General features: G+C 37.3%; 1 long non-coding RNA gene across 1 annotated transcript in view; it reads right to left on the bottom strand.

Annotated features, from left to right (window-relative positions):
- Positions 1-446: 446 nt before the first annotated feature.
- Positions 447-17,851, bottom strand: part of LOC139361781 (uncharacterized) — a 46,922-nt gene continuing 29,517 nt past the window's right edge. The window contains exons 2-3 of the long non-coding RNA XR_011619412.1: positions 7,982-8,089; positions 447-889 (exon numbers count right to left, since the gene is read on the bottom strand). This is a non-coding gene — a long non-coding RNA (uncharacterized lncRNA). The remainder of the gene's footprint in view (positions 890-7,981; positions 8,090-17,851) is intronic.

The raw sequence follows: 17,851 nt of genomic DNA, 5'->3' as shown, positions 1-17,851 counted from the left end.
AATGTGAAGTCAAAGGCTAGAAATAGGAAATCAAAGGTTAGTTCAAAAGTGTAATCATTTCATCAGTTACAGACTCTGTCCCTTTACTGATGCTTCTTGATACATTGGCCTTTTTGTTTTGCTTTTGTTTTGTTTGTCTTAGGCTTATTGCCTCATATCTGTAAACTCCAGATATCACAAGTATATTGAAACTTAGAAAGTAGGAAGGGGAAGTGCTTTCTTTTTTTAGCTTTTATTATAAATTCAGGAGTACAACTGCAGGTTTGTGATGTGGATAAACTTGTGTCATGGGGGTTGGTTGTACAGATCATTTCATCACCCAGGTCCTAGGCCTAGTACACATTAGTTATTTTTCCTGATCCTCTCCCTCTTCCCACCCTGCATCCTCTGAAAGGCCCCAGTGTGTGTTGTTCCCCTCTAGTGTCCAAGTGTTCTTATCATTTAGCTCTCACTTATAAGTGAGAACATGCGGTATTCGGTTTTCTGTTCCTGTGTTAGTTTGCTAAGGATAGTGGCCCCTAGCTCCGTCGATGCGCCTGCAAAGGACATAATCTCATTCTTTTTTATGGCTGCATAGTGTTCCATGGGGTATATTACCCCATTTTCTTTATCCAGTCTATTATTGATGGGCATGTAGGTTGATTCCATGTCTTTGCTATTGCGAATAGTACGGCAATGAACATATACGTGCATATGTTTTTATAATAGAATGATGTTATTCCTTTGGGTATACACCCACTAATGGGATTGCTGAGTCTTTCTTAACACAAGTCTATGTCTTCTTTGAAGAAATAAAACGTTTGCTTGAAGACTCTCAAAAAATATATCCTTACATCTTACGGGCCAGAAAAGGTTCACATGGCTGTAAGTAGCACTAGAAAAGTTATATCTGGCAAACAAGAAAGACAGAGACAGGAGTTAACCTAGATCTGTCATCATTTACCCCCTAAGGCTGAACATATTGTTGTTCTACAAAAAAAACCCCTGTAGTTCTGATAGCAGGAAAGAAGGGGAGAGGAGGTGTGGGAGAAGGCATAAAAAAGATCTCATAAACTGTATTCCTTCAAAGAGATCTAAATTCCCTGAAGACAAGAAGAGTATTTTCCTTTTTTACTAATCTACTCAATGCCAAGGGAAAAACCAATCATTTAGTAAGGACTGAAAAAAATGTTGAACTTAGCTAAGATACTAATAAAATAAATCTATTTAAATGAAAGAATAATGAGCATCAAAAAATAGATGATCTATTTTCCATTAGTAATTCCACCCATTCACCTATGAATCTATATTTACATTTAGAGAAAGGGGCATGTTTATTTTGGGGTAGGAAAGCCATTTCAGTAGAAAAGAAAATAGCTGAAAGAATGAACTAAAACTTTGCAATAAGATTGACCTGATAATACACTAGAAGAAGGTGTCAAGAAAGCCCTTTCTACTAGATTTCATGTCTAGGTGACTGGAACAGGGGTGACAACATAGAAAGAAGAGAAATTATAGGAAACACCTCAAATTTTAAAAGGAAGTTAAGTTTTATTTACAGTCATGCACCATATAATGATGTTTTGGTTAACAAAAGACCACATCTATGACAGTGGTCTTATAAGATTATAACTGAGCTGAAAAACATCCTATTGTCTAGTTATATGGTAGCATCATAACACAACACATTACTCATGTGTTTGTGGTGACGCTGGTGTAAACAAACCCACTACACTGTCAGTCATGTAAAAGTCTAGCACACACTGTTATGTATAGTATATAGTACTTGATAATGGTAATAAGCAAATATGTTACTGGATTATGTATTTATTTTACTATAGTAAAATGAAATGGAGATTTTGACTTGTACTTTTTCTGTATCGGTATTAACATGAACTTTATTGCTTGGTATCTTTTTTTTCTTTTTTTATTATACTTTAAGTTCTAGGGTACATGGGCACAACACGCAGATTTGTTACATATGTATACATGTGCTGTGTTGGTTTGCTGCACCCATTAACTTGTCATTTAGATTAGGTATTTCTCCTAATGTTATCCTTCCCCCATTCCCTTACCCCATGACAGGCACCAGTGTGTGTTCCCCACCCTGTGTTCAAGTGTTCTCATTGTTCAGTTCCCACCTATGAGTTAGAACATGCGGTGTTTGGTTTTCCGTCCTTGTGATAGTTTGCTCAGAATGATGGTTTCCAGCTTCATCCATGTCACTACAAGGGACATGAACTCATCCTTTTTTATGGCTGCATAGTATTCCATGGTGTATATGTGCCACATTTTCTTAATCCAGTCTGTCATTGATGGACATTTGGGTTGGTTCCAAGTCTTTGCTATTGTGAATAGTGCCACAATAAACATACAGGTGCATGTGTCTTTATAGTAGCATGATTTATAATCCTTTAGGTATATACCCAGTAAAGGGATCACTGCATCAAGTGGTATTTCTAGTTTTAGATCTTTGAGGAATTGCCACACTGTCTTCCACAATGTTTAAACTAATTTACACTACTACCAATAGTGTAAAAGCATTCCTATTTCTCCACATCCTCTCCAGCACCTGTTGTTTCCTGAGTTTTTAATGGTCGCTATTCTAACTGGTGTGATATGGTATCTCATTGTGGTTTTGATTTGCATTTCTCTGATGACCAGTGATGATGAGCATTTTTTCTTGTGTCTGTTGGCTGCATAAATGTCTTCTTTTGAAAAGTGTCTCTTCATATCCTTTGCCCATTTTTTGATGGGGTTGTTTGATTTTTTCTTGTAAATTTGTTTAAGTTCTTTGTAGATTCTGGATATTAGCCATTTATCAGACAGGTAGATTGCAAAAATTTTCTTCCATTCTGTAGGTTGCCTGTTCACTCTGATGGTAGTTTCTTTTGCCATGCAGAAGCTCTTTAGTTTAATTAGATCCCATTTGTCTCTTTTGGCTTTTGTTGCCATTCCTTTTGGTGTTTTAGTCATGAAGTCCTTGCCCATGCCTATGTCCTGAATGGTATTGCCTAGATTTTCTTCTAGCGTTTTTATGGTTTTAGGTGTAACATTTAAATCTTTAACCATCTTAAATTAATTTTTGTATAAGGTGTAAGGAAGGGATCCAGTTTCAGCTTTCTACATATTGCTAGCCAGTTTTCCCAGCACCATTTATTAAATAGGGAGTCCTTTCCCCATTTCTTGTTTTTGTCAGGTTTGTCAAAGATCAGATGGTTGTAGATGTGTGGTGTTATTTCTGAGGCCTCTGTTCTGTTCCATTGCTGTATACCTCTGTTTTGGTACCAGTACCATGCTGTTTTGACTACTATAGCCTTGTAGTATAGTTTGAAGTCAGGTAGCTTGATGCCTCCAGCTTTGCTCTTTTGGCTTAGGATTGTCTTAGCAATGCAGGCTCTTTTTTAGTTCCATATAAACTTTAAAGTCGTTTTTTCCAATTCTGTGAAGAAAGTCACTGGTAGCTTGATGGGGATAGCATTGAATCTATAAATTACCTTGGGCAGTATAGTCATTTTTCACAATATTGATTCTTCCTATCCATGAGCATGGTATGTTCTTCCATTTGTTTGTGTCCTCTTTTATTTCTTTGAGCCGTGGTTTGTAGTTCTCCTTGAAGAGGTCCTCCACATCCCTTGTAAGTTGAATTCCTAGGCATTTCATTCTCTTCGTAGCAACTGTGAATGGCAGTTCACTCATGATTTGGCTCTCTGTTTGTCACCACATCCCTTGTAAGTTGAATTCCTAGGCATTTCATTCTCTTCGTAGCAACTGTGAATGGCAGTTCACTCATGATTTGGTTCTCTGTTTGTCTCTTATTGGTGTATAAGAATGCTTGTGATTTTTGCACATTGATTTTGTATCCTGAGACTTTGCTGAAGTTGCTTATCAGCTTAAGGAGATTTGAGGCTGAGATGATGGGGTTTTCTAAATATACAATCATGTCATCTGCAAACAGGGACAATTTGACTTCCTCTTTTCCTAATTGAATACTGTTTATTTCTTCCTCTTGCCTGATTGCCCTGGCCAGAACTTCCAACACTATGTTATTGAATAGGAGTGGTGAGAGACAGCATCACTGTCTTGTGCCAGTTTTCAAAGGGACTGCTTCCAGTTTTTGCCCATTCTGTACATTACTGGCTGTGGGTTTGTCATAAATAGCTCTTATTATTTTGAGATATGTTCCATCAATACCAAATTTATTGAGAGTTTTTAGCATGAAGGCTGTTGAATTTTGTTGAAGGTCTTTTCTGCATCTATTGAGATAATCATGTGGTTTTTGTCTTTAGTTCTGATTAAGTGATCGATTACATTTATTGATTTGCATATGTTGAACCAGCCTTGCATCCCATGGATGAAGCCATCTTGACCTTGGTGGATAAGCTTTTTGATGTGCTGCTGGATTCGGTTTCCCAGTATTTTATTGAGGATTTTTACATTGATGTTCATCAGGGATATTGGTCTAAAATTCTCTTTTTTTGTTGTGTCTCTGCCAGGCTTTGGTATCAGGATGATGTTGGCCTCATAAAATGAGTTAGGGAGGATTCCCTCCTTTTCTGTTGATTGGAATAGTTTCAGAAAGAATGGTAACAGCTCCTCTTTGTATCTCTGGTAGAATTTGGCTGTGAATCCGTCTGATCCTGGACTTTTTTTGGTTGGTAGGCTATTAATTATTGCCTCAATTTCAGAGCCTGTTATTGGTCTATTCAGCGATTCAACTTCTTCCTGGTTTAATTTTGGGAGGGTGTATGTGTCCAGGAATTTATCCATTTCTTCTAGATTTTCTAGTTTATTTGCGTAGAGGTGTTTATAGTATTCTCTGATGGTAGTTTGTATTTCTGTGGGGTCGGTGGTGATATCCCCTTTACCATTTTTTATTGTGTCTATTTGATTCTCTTCTCTTTTCTTCTTTATTAGTCTTGCTAGTGATCTATCAATTTTGTTAATCTTTTCAAAAATCCAGCTCCTGGATTCACTGATTTTCTGAAGGGTTTTTTGTGTCTCTATCTCCTTCAGTTCTGCTCTGATCTTAGTTATTTCTTGCCTTCTGCTAGCTTTTGAATGTGTTTGCTCTTGCTTCTCTAGTTCTTTTAATTGTGATGTTAAGGTGTTGATTTTAGATCTTTCCTGCTTTCTCTTGTGGGCATTTAGTGCTATAAATTTCCCTCTACACACTGCTTTAAATGTGTCCCAGAGATTCTAGCAAATTGTGTCTTTGTTCTCATTGGTTTCAACGAACATCTTTATTTTTGTTTTCATTTTATTATTTACCCACTAGTCATTCAGGAGCAGGTTGTTCAGTTTCCATGTAGTTATGTGATTTTGAGTGAGTTTCTTAATCCTGAGTTCTAATTTTATTGCACTGTGGTCTGACAGACAGTTTGTTGTGATTTCTGTTCTTTTACATTTGCTGAGGAGTGCTTTACTTCCAACTATGTGGTCAATTTTGGAGTAAGTGTGATGTGGTGCTGAGAATAATGTATATTCTGTTGATTTGGGGTGTAGGGTTCTGTAGATGTCTATTAGGTCTGCTGAGTGCAGAGCTGAGTTCAAGTCCTGGATATCCTTGTTAATCTTCTGTCTAGTTGATCTGTCTAATATTGACAGTGAGGTGTTAAAGTCTCCCACTATCATTGTGTGGGAGTCTAAGTTTCTTTTTAGGTCTTTCAGGACTTGCTTTATGAATCTAGGTGCTCCTGTATTGGGTGCATATATATTTAGGGTAGTTAGCTCTTCTTGTTGAATTGATCCCTTTACCATTATGCAATGGCCTTCTTTGTCTCTTTCGATCTTTCTTGGTTTAATGTCTGTTTTATCAGAGACTAGGATTGCAACCCCTGCTTTTATTTGCTTTTCATTTGCTTGGTAATCTTCCTCCATCCTTAATTTTGAGCCTATGTGTGTCTCTGCATATGAGATGGGTCTCCTGAATGCAGCACACTGATAGGTCTTGACTCTTTATCCAATTTGCCAGTCTGTGTCTTTTATTTGGGGTGTTTAGCCCATTTCCATTTAAGGTTAATAGTGTTATGTTTAAATTTGATCCTGTCATTATGATGTTAGCTGGTTATTTTGCCCATTAGTTGATGCAGTTTCTTCCTAGCATCGATGGTCATTACAATTTGGCCTGTTTTTGCAGTGGCTGGTACCAGTTGTTCCTTTCCATGTTTAGTGCTTCCTTCAGGAGCTCTTGTAAGGCAGGCTTGGTGGTGACAAAATCTCTAAGCATTTGCTTGTCTGTAAAGGATTTTATTTCTCCTTCACTTATGAAACTTAGTTTGGTGGGATATGAAATTCTGGGTTGAAAATTCTCTTCTTTAAGAATGTTGAATATTGGCCCCCACTATCTTCTGATTTGTAGAGTTTCTGCTGAGAGATTTGCTGTTAGTCTGATGGGCTTCTTTTTGTGGGTAGCCCGACCATTCTCTCTGGCTGCCCTTGACATGTTTTCCTTCATCTCAACCTTGGTGAATCTGACAACTATGTATCTTGGGTTTGCTCTTCTTGAGGAGTATCTTTGTGGAGTTCTCTGTATTTCGTGAATTTGAATGTTGGCCTGCCTTGCTAGGTTGGGGAAGTCCCCCTGGATTATATCCTGAAGAGTGTTTTCCAGTTTGGTTCCATTCTCCCCATCACTTTCAGGTACACCAATCAGACGTAGATTTGGTCTTTTCACATAGTCCCATATTTCTTGGAGGCTTTATTCATTTCTTTTTACTCTTTTTTCTCTAACTTCTCTTCTCACTTCATTTAATTCATTTGATCTTCAATCACTGACACCCTTCCTTCCACTTGATCAACTCTGCTACTGAAGCTTGTGTATGTGTCACGTAGTTCTCGTACCATGGTTTTCAGCTCCATCAGGTCATTTAAGGTCTTCTCTACACTGTTTATTCTAGTTAGCCATTTGTTAATATTTTTTCAAGGTTTTTAGCTTCTTTGCGATGGGTTCGAAGATCCTCCTTTAGCTCAGAGAAGTTTGTTATTACGGATCTTCTGAAGCCTTCTTCTCTCAACTCATCAAAGTCATTCTCCATCCAGCTTCGTTCCGTTGCTGGCAAGGAGCTGCATTTCTTTGAAGTAGAAGAGGCACTCTGATATTTAGAATTTTCAGCTTTTCTGCTCTGGTTTCTCCCCATCTTTGTGGTTTTATCTACCTTTGGTCTTTGATGGTGGTGACCTACAGATGGGGCTTTGGTGTGGATGTCCTTTTTGTTGATGCTGATGGTATTCCTTTCTGTTTGTTAGTTTTCCTTCTAACAGTCAGGACCGTCATCTTCAGGTCTGTTGGAGTTTGCTGGAGGTCCACTCCAGACCCTGTTTTCCTAGGTATCACCAGCAGAGGTTGCAGAACAGCAAATGTTTCTGCCTGATCCTTCCTCTGGAAGCTTCATCTCAGAGTGGCACTCGGCTGTATGAGGTGTCACTCAGCCCCTACTGAGAGTTGTCTCCCAGTTAGGCCACTTGGGGGGTCAGGGACCCACTTGAGGAGGCAGTCTCTCCATTCTCAGATCTCAAATTCCATGCTGGGAGAACCACTACTCTCTTCAGAGCTGTCAGACAGGGACCTTTAAGTCTGCGGAAGTTGTCTGCTGCCTTTTGTTAAGCTATGCCCTGCCCCCAAGGGTGGAGTCTACAGAGGCAGGTGGGCCTCTTGAGCTGTGGTGGGTTCCACCCAGCTCAAGTTTCCCAGTCACTTTGTTTACCTACTCAAGCCTCCACTAGCAGTGAGGAAGGCTCCATGGGCATGGGGCCAGCTTAGCCAGGCACAGGATATAATCTCCTGGTGTGCCATTTGCTAAGACCATTGGAAAAGCACAGTGTTTCGGTGGCAGTGTCCTGATTTTCCTGGTACAGTCTGTCATGGCTTCCCTTGGCTAGGAAAGGGAAATCTCCTGACCCTGTGTGCTTCCAGGGTGAGGCAATGCCTTGCCCTGCTTTGGTTCACCCTCCGTGGGTTGCACCCACTTTCCAACCAGTCCCAATGAGATGAATCAGGTACCTCAGTTAAAAATGCAGAAATCACATGTCTTCTGTGTTGATCACACTGGGAGCTGCAGACCAGAGCTGTTCCAATTCGGCCATCTTGGAACAGATGTACTTTTGGATGCTACAAGTGAACATCAAAGAAAAATCACTTGAAGTCAGAATTTTGAAACCAACCTGGCCAACATAATGAAACTCCATCTCTACTAAAAATACAAAAATTAGCCGGGCATGGTGGTACATGGCACATGCTTGTAGTCCCAGCTGCTTGGGAGGCTGAGGCAAGAGAATTGTTTGAACCTGGGAGGCAGTGGTTGAAGTGAGCCAAGATAGTGCTACTGTACTCCAGCCTGGGTGACAAAGCAAGACTGAGAAGGAAAAAAAAAGGAGTAAAATGGTTCTGAGATTTTGGAGGAAGGATCATCTCAATTTGTAGCTCAGAAGTGTGACAACTCAAACTAGTCTTCTTGCAGCTGTAGAGATGAATAGAATCTCTTTTCTTCACATGAGTCTCCACATTGCCAGCTGGTGGTTAAATGTGGATCTTACCTACTTTACTTTTTTCATTTCAAGGACTCTAATTCTTCCTATTTCTTTCTGCTTCTGGTGTCTCTTTAATGCCTTCAGATAATCGTTTTTCAGATATTTGTCTAAAGTCCATAATTATTTTATCAGGAGGGTAGACCTGATGCTACCCTCATTTACCAGAAATGAAACCCCAATTTTTTAGATATAATAATGATGCTGTGATTATTTTAAAAAAAGAATAACATTCCTTCATTTAACCAATATATACTTTATAGAGGAAGCATATATGACTGGGATTCACTTCAAAGTGTTACAAAAGTGGTAAGAGCTGATGAGTGAGTCCATAGGAACAAATTAGCCATTGTTTGCTGATTCTCAGTTTGGGGTGATGAATATATAGGGATTAACTATTCTATTCTGCTATTTATGGATAACACCAAAATTATTCCTAAAAATTAAAATAATTTAAAAGCCCTACTTTTCATATGAAGCCCACAGTAGTCAAGGGACGACTTATGAAAAATAACTTGGAACAAATATAGAGCAGGAACACATATTCACTCACACTTATACACACTCGCACAAAGCAACAACATATATCTGTATGCAAAAATGTATTTCTTCCCTTTTTCTGTATGTGTAAATATTATTCCAATATTTTAAAACTTATGTAAGTACTTTATGTAACTCTTAGACATTTATAAATATTTATATTATTGCATAAAATAGTTCTCATGAGGCTATAAAAGACAGGAAAAATACATGCAAATCTATATGCATTAGGTTGAGTAATTTCGGATGACAGAGTCTTTTATATGAAAAAGTATTTGTCAGAAAATTGTATTGATTATTCTTTATTATTTTAAACAATTTGAAATAATTCTACTTTCAATACTTTAAACACTGTGGTGAAACCTACATTGTATTTTGGTATTTCATTATATTTTTTCCTTTTCAAGACTTAGACATTGACAAAAATAATTAATTAAAAAGAATTAAAGCATGGTAATGAACTAACAGATCAAGAATTGATAAGCCTTACTTATTAGCATTCTTTGATTGGAAACAGTAGAGTAGTGTTTATCATAGGAAGACATTTTGAAGAAGAATATGGTATAACTTATAAGTTTGAAGGAAAATTAGCAAAGGGCTTAGGAAGTTCAGAAACTACATCAGGATCTAAAGAACAGGATCCAATTCACAGTCTCAGAGCAAGCTAGTATACCTGGGTTGGCAGTCTCATAAAGGCTTCACAAAATGAGGAGGAAACTGTTTCTAAAGAATTGAGATGCAGCAACTGGAATAAATGAAATGGATGCAAGTAGGAAAAGCTAATAGGTACCAACATCAGTATTTCAAGACAGCTAGAAAATATTGCTAAGATTGCATTAAAAATAAAAGACAATACAGCAATTTTGATTTAAAAATATCAGCAGCATTTAAAGCTGCTAGTATCCACTAGTATACTAGTATTCACTAGTATACTAATAAAACAGATAACTTTTTGATGTCTGTCAGTAGAAATCAACGTTCTCTTCTGATGCAACTGTAGCAACTGTTTAAATTACTCAATATGGTAATATGAAGTTGGCATTGTGTAGACTTATATGAAGAAACAAGATTCTATTCATCACTACAACTGCAAGAAGACTAGTTTGAGTTGTCACACTTCTGAGCTACAAATGGAGATCATCCTTCCTCTAAAATCTTCCAACCACTTTTGTTTGATGTTCATTTGTAGCATCCAACACTAAAAATCAAAATCTTTATTTCATTTTTGGTCAGGTAATTTGGTCATGAAAGAAACAAACCTCATAGATGTGTTAATTCATTGTTTAATTAAATATATCAGAAATCAACTTGAGCTAGCTTATGGAAATATAATGGTCATTTACTATGAAGATCCAAAGTATTTTTCATTGCCCAAAAGTGAGGATGTACCAAGGCTACAGAAAATAACGAGAACAAGGAACAGAAAGGTATGTGGAATATAAAAATATTTTGTCTCTATTTTATTTGTTTTTTTACACTAGTACTCATTCTTCTTTCTGCCTCTGAATTATAAGTAAGGGCTGCATCATAGCACCTTTGGAAAAAGAATATGATCAGCAGAGCTTGAGTAAATCATCCTTCCTCCTGCACACAAGCACATATATCCAAAAGAGTAGAGCCTCTTATTTCAAAACTAACTGTAGCATCCCCTGCCTAAGATAAGAAGTATTGATAAATGGATTATAATGAACCACAAAGACTGTTATTGTCTGAATATTTGTGTCCCCCATTCCCCTTTCCCCAAGATTCATATTTTGAAATATTAGCCTGTAAGGTGGTGGTATTATAAGGACAGCCATTGGGAGATGATTAGGTCATGAAGATGGAGTTCTCATGAACGAGATTAATTCCATTATAATATAGACCCCAGAGAGCTGCCTTGTCCATTCCACCATGGGAAGATACAGCAAGAAGGCACCACCTGTGAACCAGAAAACAGGCCCCTACCAGATACCAAATCTGCTGGTGTCTTGGTCTCTAACTTCCCAGCCTCCAGAACTGTGAGAAATCCATTTCTGTTGTTCATAAGCTATCCAGTATTTTGTTACACAGCCTACATGAACTGAAACAAAGAAATTGCCAAAGTTATCTTGTTTAATGGAGCTGTGAAAACTTAAGTTAGCTTCTGTGTGTGTGTGTGTGTGTGTGTGTTCGTGTGTGTCTTTTTCATTTTTTAAAAACAGAAATTGTGTTTGAGTTTAGAAAGATGTAAAGAGAAAGAAAAACATTGTAGAGAACTTTGTGATATGGATTACAAGTTGAAAATGGTGAGGTGAGACATTGAGCTAGGGGGATTCCCAAAAATGACTCACTCACCATTAAGAACAGTATGGTTAGAGTGACCTTGTATCCAAGAATGATAAGGTTGACCATGAGGATGAGGCTCAGTGGCAGTCACCAGCAAACTTCAGGATGATTTTGTAACAGCAACAATTACTGAAGTGGGGCTCAGTAATCAATACTAAGCTAAAAGATCAGACCACAAGGTCACCAGCCATAGACTATAGCAGCAGAAATAACTGATTGTCTATGAATAAAGGTAACTGCAACTCAGCAGACACTACCAGTGAACACACAAATACCAGATCAGTCACTCTCAAGAAGAGTCCAATCCCAGGTAGAACCTCAGACAGCTCTTCCTGGTGAAACACAATGAAGATCTTTCATTTACATCCAGATACCATCTTGGGAAAGGATGAGGGAGAAAGTTGAAGCAGCCCTGATAGGAACTTGGCTTCAAATCTGACTGACTATTTAACAAAGAAGTTTTATTTAGAACTGAAAGATACTGTTAAAACTGGAAAATGCTGAGATAATACTATCAGCAACATGTTTTTTCCCCATTGCCCAGAGGAAGAGAGCCTGTGACAAAGTTTAGATTAGTTACATAAAATAATTAAGCTATAATTTTCCTGCACATTTAAGTCTATGCACATTTTGTCAACCCGGTTACATTGTTAAGAGCCCAGCAACTTGGATCTAAACTATAAACACTAAACATAACTTAAAAGAGGAGGAATTAAGTAACAGGAAAGGGAAAGGATTATAAAAATGTCATAGCAAACATAAATAACTAATGGGAGACACAAGAGTGCCATGATAGAGACAGAGCTGAGTCACATCTTACACGGTCATTTCTATCTTAGTGTGTGAGAAGAAGAACAAGTGTAATCAAATTTACTCCTAAAAATCTTTGAGATGGCACTCTCTCTGTACCATCTCTCAAAAAGGATACCCAAGGCTATCTTACAAAGCCGTGAGCACTCTAGCTTCTGGAATCCCCAACTCATATACTATCAAACACATTATAAAGCACTCAATTTCAATAATATTTTGTGAATACTTTTAAATGCAAGAATTTGCATTATTTTCATGTGAAATAATGTAGCTACAAGTAACTAATTAAATTTAAATTTTTCTTTGGGTTCTTGGATCGTATATATTCAGAAATTAGTATAAACAGAGAAAAATGCATTACACATATTTTCAATTGTGAAAATTCTTTACAAATACTAATTTTACCACCAATCAAGAAAAGTTGATTTTGTGTTTTTTATAGACATTTCATTAAAAATTGATTCATTTCAACTTTTCAATTTTCTGAATTTTTAGGTTAATATATTTTGTTTCAAATGTTTTCAATGAGGGCTTTGAATAACTTCAAAGTCTGATGGCAGCTTGCTTACAAAATAAAGTGTCATTGAGTCCAGTGCAGCACGAGGAACCAAAACAATACAACAATAACCATATATATATGATTTACTGCAAGCCAAAAGTATTAAATGAGAAATTCCAGAAATAAACAACTCGTAAGTTTTAAATTTTGCACCATTCTCAGCAGTGTGATGAAATCTAATGCCATCCTGCTCCCTCCCACCTGGATGTGAGTCATCCCCATGGTATAAATAGATTCATCCTATAGATACCATCACTTATGAGTCACTTGGTAGCCACCTCACATCTCAGATCAACTGTCAAGGTAACTTCGTGCTTTTATCACAGTGCTTGTGTTCAAGGTCGATAGTAGTGTAACACTAAGTCACAATGCCCACATCATTCACCTCACTTCATCAAATCAAGTAGGCATTTTATTATCTCACATCATCACATGAAGGTGAGTACAGTAAAACATACATTTTGAGGGAGAGAGAGAGACCACAATTACATAGCTTCTATTACAGTATATTGTTATAATTAATTTTTTATTGTATCATTAGTTATTATTGTTCATCTCCTGTGCCTAATTTATAAATTATGCTTTATAATGGGTAAGTATTTGGCCAGGCATGGTGGCTTATGCCTGTAATCCCAGCACTTTGGGAGGCTGAGGTGGGTGGATCACCAGAGGTCAGGAGTTCAAGACCAACCTGGCCAACATCTCTACTAAACCCCATCTCTACTAAAAATACTAAATTTAGCTGCACGTGATGGTGCGTGCCTGTAATCCCAGCTACTCGGGAGGTTGAGGCAGGACAATCGCTTGAACCCGGGAAGCAGAGGTTGTGGTGGGCTCAGATTGTGCTGCTGCACTCCAGCCTGGCAACAGAGTGAGACTCCATATCAAAAAATAAATAATGATAATAATAGGTATGTATTTGTAGGAAAAAGTTAGTCTATATAGAATTTGGTACTATTCGTGGTTGCAGGCTTCCACTGGGGAGTCTTGGAACATATCTTCCATGGATATGTATTAACAGTAATAAAATAATTGATTTTGAATTGTGCACCTAATGTAGCTTTTGATTTGAGTTTGGCAGCTACTTAGTAATAGATACATGTATATATGTAATTTAATCTAGTATTTAATATATATCTCAAATATATATAATTTAATATAATTTAGTGTATATACATGTATATATTTCAAATACTAGAATTAAATACAACAGGGTGAGATGGTGAAAGTAATCTAGGAATGTGAGAAACGGGGACCACTTCTGAAACAGCAAATATCCCACATCCAGCTTAGTTTGTGTCATACACCTAAGTCTGAAATTGTAAGCTGAGTCATCTGCACAATTTACATCGTTGGTTCTTCTCCGGCTTCTTATTGTCACTTTCTGTCATTCTCGCCTCATCTCTCCTTTATGTGGAAAATAGTTTACTGTGGGACTTCTATGTTTAATCTGAAGGGCTCCCAGAAAAGAAGGAGAGAGCTCATACACAAATGGGAAGTATCAGGGATAGTTCATAAAGAAGCTACCTTTTGAGATAGGCACTAAAGGAAAGTAAAATTCTGACAATGTTTTTTCCTAGGAGGGTTGGCAGTCTTAGTGAAGAAAGAGCGTAAACAATTCTACAAAGGTAACAAGGGCTGAGTATTTTTTAAGAGCAGCAGAGATTAGAGTATGTTTGGGAAAATAGCAGGAAATGAGGTTAGAAGAAAAAAGAGCTAAGAATATACTATAGAGATTTCCCCCCTGTATTATTTCATACTGTTTGGAGGTACGTTAAGGACAAATGTTTTTCATTTCCTCTCCTGCTCCCTTTACCCCCTTACAAGTTCCTAACTTAAAGTTTGATGAACTTATTAATGCCAAGAATTACTACTTTCTGCATTTCACATTTCATGCTCCCTTTGCTTTAAAATTGCCCGATTAAAACCATTTCCACATGCCTTACTCTACTCATTCGATGGTGTTTGCTCTAGGACTCCTTGCAACCAGCAACAGATTGATACCGGGGAGTAGCACAAAAGGAGAGAGGTGCTGTCACTGCCAGAATGCATTAAAAAATAAAATCTAAAGATAATATGCGCATCATCAGCTGTAAATATCTCTTCATGAATAATAAGCAAAAGGAGTTTAACCCACACTCTTTCTAAATAACCTTTCACACTTTCGGTCAAGTCAACATAAAATTTTTCTTTAGGAAACAAGGACCCTTCTTTCTTTAAACACAGAACATGTATCTAATCTTGAGTACAACAATCATGCCTATGCAATGAAGCCACCATAGAAACCCAAAGGACTGGGCTGGGGGAGCTTCTACATAGCTGAACCAGTGGAGGTTCCTGGTGGATGGAGCAACCCATAGAGGGCATAGGAGTTCCACACCTCTTCCCTCATACCTTACCCTATGCAACTCTTCATCTGTATCCTTTGTAATATCCTTTACAATAAATCAGCAAACACAAATATTTCTGAGATCTGTGAGCTTCTCAAGCAAATTAATTGATGGGGTTTTGGAAACGCCAGTTTATGGGAAGTCTGTCAGAGGCATGGATAAGACAACCTGGGGCTTGCAACAGAAGCTGAGGTGAGGGGCAGTCTTGGGGACTGAGCCCTCAACCTGTGGGATTTTCTTCCAGGTAGATAGCGTGGAAATTAAATTAGAAAGCACTCAGCTGGTGTCCACTGCAGAATTGCTTGCTTCTTCCTGGTGGAAAGAATTGTCACACATTTGGTCACAGAAGGCTGTGTTGATTGTTGTGGGTTGAGAGCAGAATCATTTGATTTGATCTTTCTTTTGATTTTTCTTCACAGAATCATATAGCTAGTAAATTTTAGAACAGGTACTCAAACTCATCATTTATAATCCTTGTACAATTATTTTTTAAATATTTCATTCATATCAGTGAGCCGAGATCGCACCACTGCACTCCAGCCTGCGTGACAGAGCAAGACTCCATCTCAAAAATAAATAAATAAATAATAATAATAATAATAATAAAATATTTCATTCATATAAATACTGGTTGACCTATTTATTTTCAATAGTTCATACTGATGACCCTGTAGTTTTGTGGAAGCTGTTTGTACAATTTGTGGTATACAAGATACCCTGAGTAACCAATGCATATCATGCTTTATGCACATCTCACAGGACTAACAACATATTTTAATTCATTTTCCCTTCATCTTGGAGCGCTATGGGTTTTAGACCTGCCTATGTGATAGGCTGATAAGTTAGGCTCTGACTTACTCCATGCTACTCCATATTAGTTGATTAGAACTCAAAGTCCAGTCATAGTATTAGTTCTAGGAGAAATTGTGATCTGCTCCACATTCACGACTACAGGGCATATCACAGTGAAAAACAGAGAATGTATATATAGCCATGGCCTATGGCATCTGGAACTATAGATTCATTTAACTAGCACCAAAATTACACTTTGGTTAAAGTATCTAAAGATATTTAGTAAGTACATGTTGTATAGATTTGAAGTATGACAGTAAAATAAAAAGAATAGAACCCAGCTGTCCAAAATTAAGGCTCAGTTTCTCCATTATTCTCAGAATGCCCATTGCCTCAATTTGTGTGGGGTTAATTAATATAATATCTGTCTCATATATCAAGTTATTACCAAATCCTGAGATAATCCATTATACAGGAAGCATTTTTTAAAATCTGTTTTTCATTTTAATTTTTAAGTGCAGATAATGAATCAATCGTAACTTTATGTCTTTGCTAATAAAATGCCATCTCAATATCTGGTTAGTCACAAATATGCCAGCTAATTCAACTGAGATACCTGTATCATGTCGTTCAATAGAGTCCTTTCCTTCAAAAGACTGTCAAAGAAAACAGTGTTTAAAAACTCAGTGCTTGCTAATTCTCTTCAGAGAACTTCATTGTATTTTATGTAAACGCCTTTGCAGGAGGATAAACATATTTTCTTCAAGTGCTTCATGATCTAAATTGTGATTCACTGAAGTATTGTAGCATGTATAATTTTTTTAGAAAACAGAACCCTCATTGACACTTACCCCAATAGGTATGCATTTAAATTCCAAGGAACTTATCACGTTTCTTCTTTTTAACTGTCATTTGATTTTGGTATGGCATACATCTGCTACACAGCTCTTTTAACGTTCCATCAAGGCAAATTACTAGAAACCTGGGTTACTATGGCAATAAGGAGTAGCCCCAATTGTTTTTTCATGTCAGTCATCTCAGCAGTGTTAGTCTGGTAGACAGTGCTAACCAGTAGGGGAGTTAAGACCAGCATACCTTTGCAGAGCTTTAGATTGTGAATACTGGGATGGAACCACTCAGATGGAAAGGCTTGTTTCCATGGCAACAGGAGCAGCTCCCATTGTTTCAATTTGTCACTCATCACAGCAATGTTTGCCTTGGGAGGCTGCACTAAGCATTTCTAGCCACATTTTGTTGTGGATTCAAGAGACTGGATGGCAATGCTGCTATGGTACCAGGGTTTTTTTTCTTAGGGGAGATCCTAGAACAAAGTAATCTCTCTCATTCCAGTAGAAATTTTAAATAACTAGCAGTGGAATACAAAGAAAAGAAGTTGGGATAGCTCACTCCCTTCTGGGACAAGGGCCATAAAGTATGACTTTTTTTTTTCTTGTTGTAGTTTTTGCTTGTGATAGTGAGGTGGTTTGAAATGAGAGGTGAGAAAAGTTAGGGCTGACTAAAACAAGAAGTAAGGCGAACATAAAGTGATCATTCACTATTTATTTTAAAAGTATGAGAAAAGAGAATGCCTTAAAGATAAATGTATAGTAAATATTCATAGACTCAAGGTATTTCTTTTATCAATCTATGTATTATTTAATTTAAATGATTTCTCCAACCCTTATTGCTATAGTCTGAATGTGTCCCCATAAAATTCATAAACTGAAACATGATCACCAATATAAACTATTAAGAGGTGGGGTTTTTAGGAGATCATAAGGGCAGAGTCCTCATAAATACGATTAATAATCATATAAAAGAGGCTTGAGGGAGCTATTCTTGCCTTTAGCCTTTCCTCCATTTCATCATGTGAGGACACAGCATCAAAGTGCCATCTTGAAAGAAGACAGTGGTCTTCACCTAACACTAAATCTGCCGGTGTCTTGAT

Source organism: Macaca nemestrina, chromosome 2 (assembly GCF_043159975.1).
Source record: "Macaca nemestrina isolate mMacNem1 chromosome 2, mMacNem.hap1, whole genome shotgun sequence".
In the NCBI taxonomy this organism is placed as follows: Eukaryota; Metazoa; Chordata; class Mammalia; order Primates; family Cercopithecidae; genus Macaca; species Macaca nemestrina.
The sequence above is the reverse complement of the archived record's forward strand: the minus strand, read 5'-3'. Positions and strand labels throughout refer to the sequence as shown.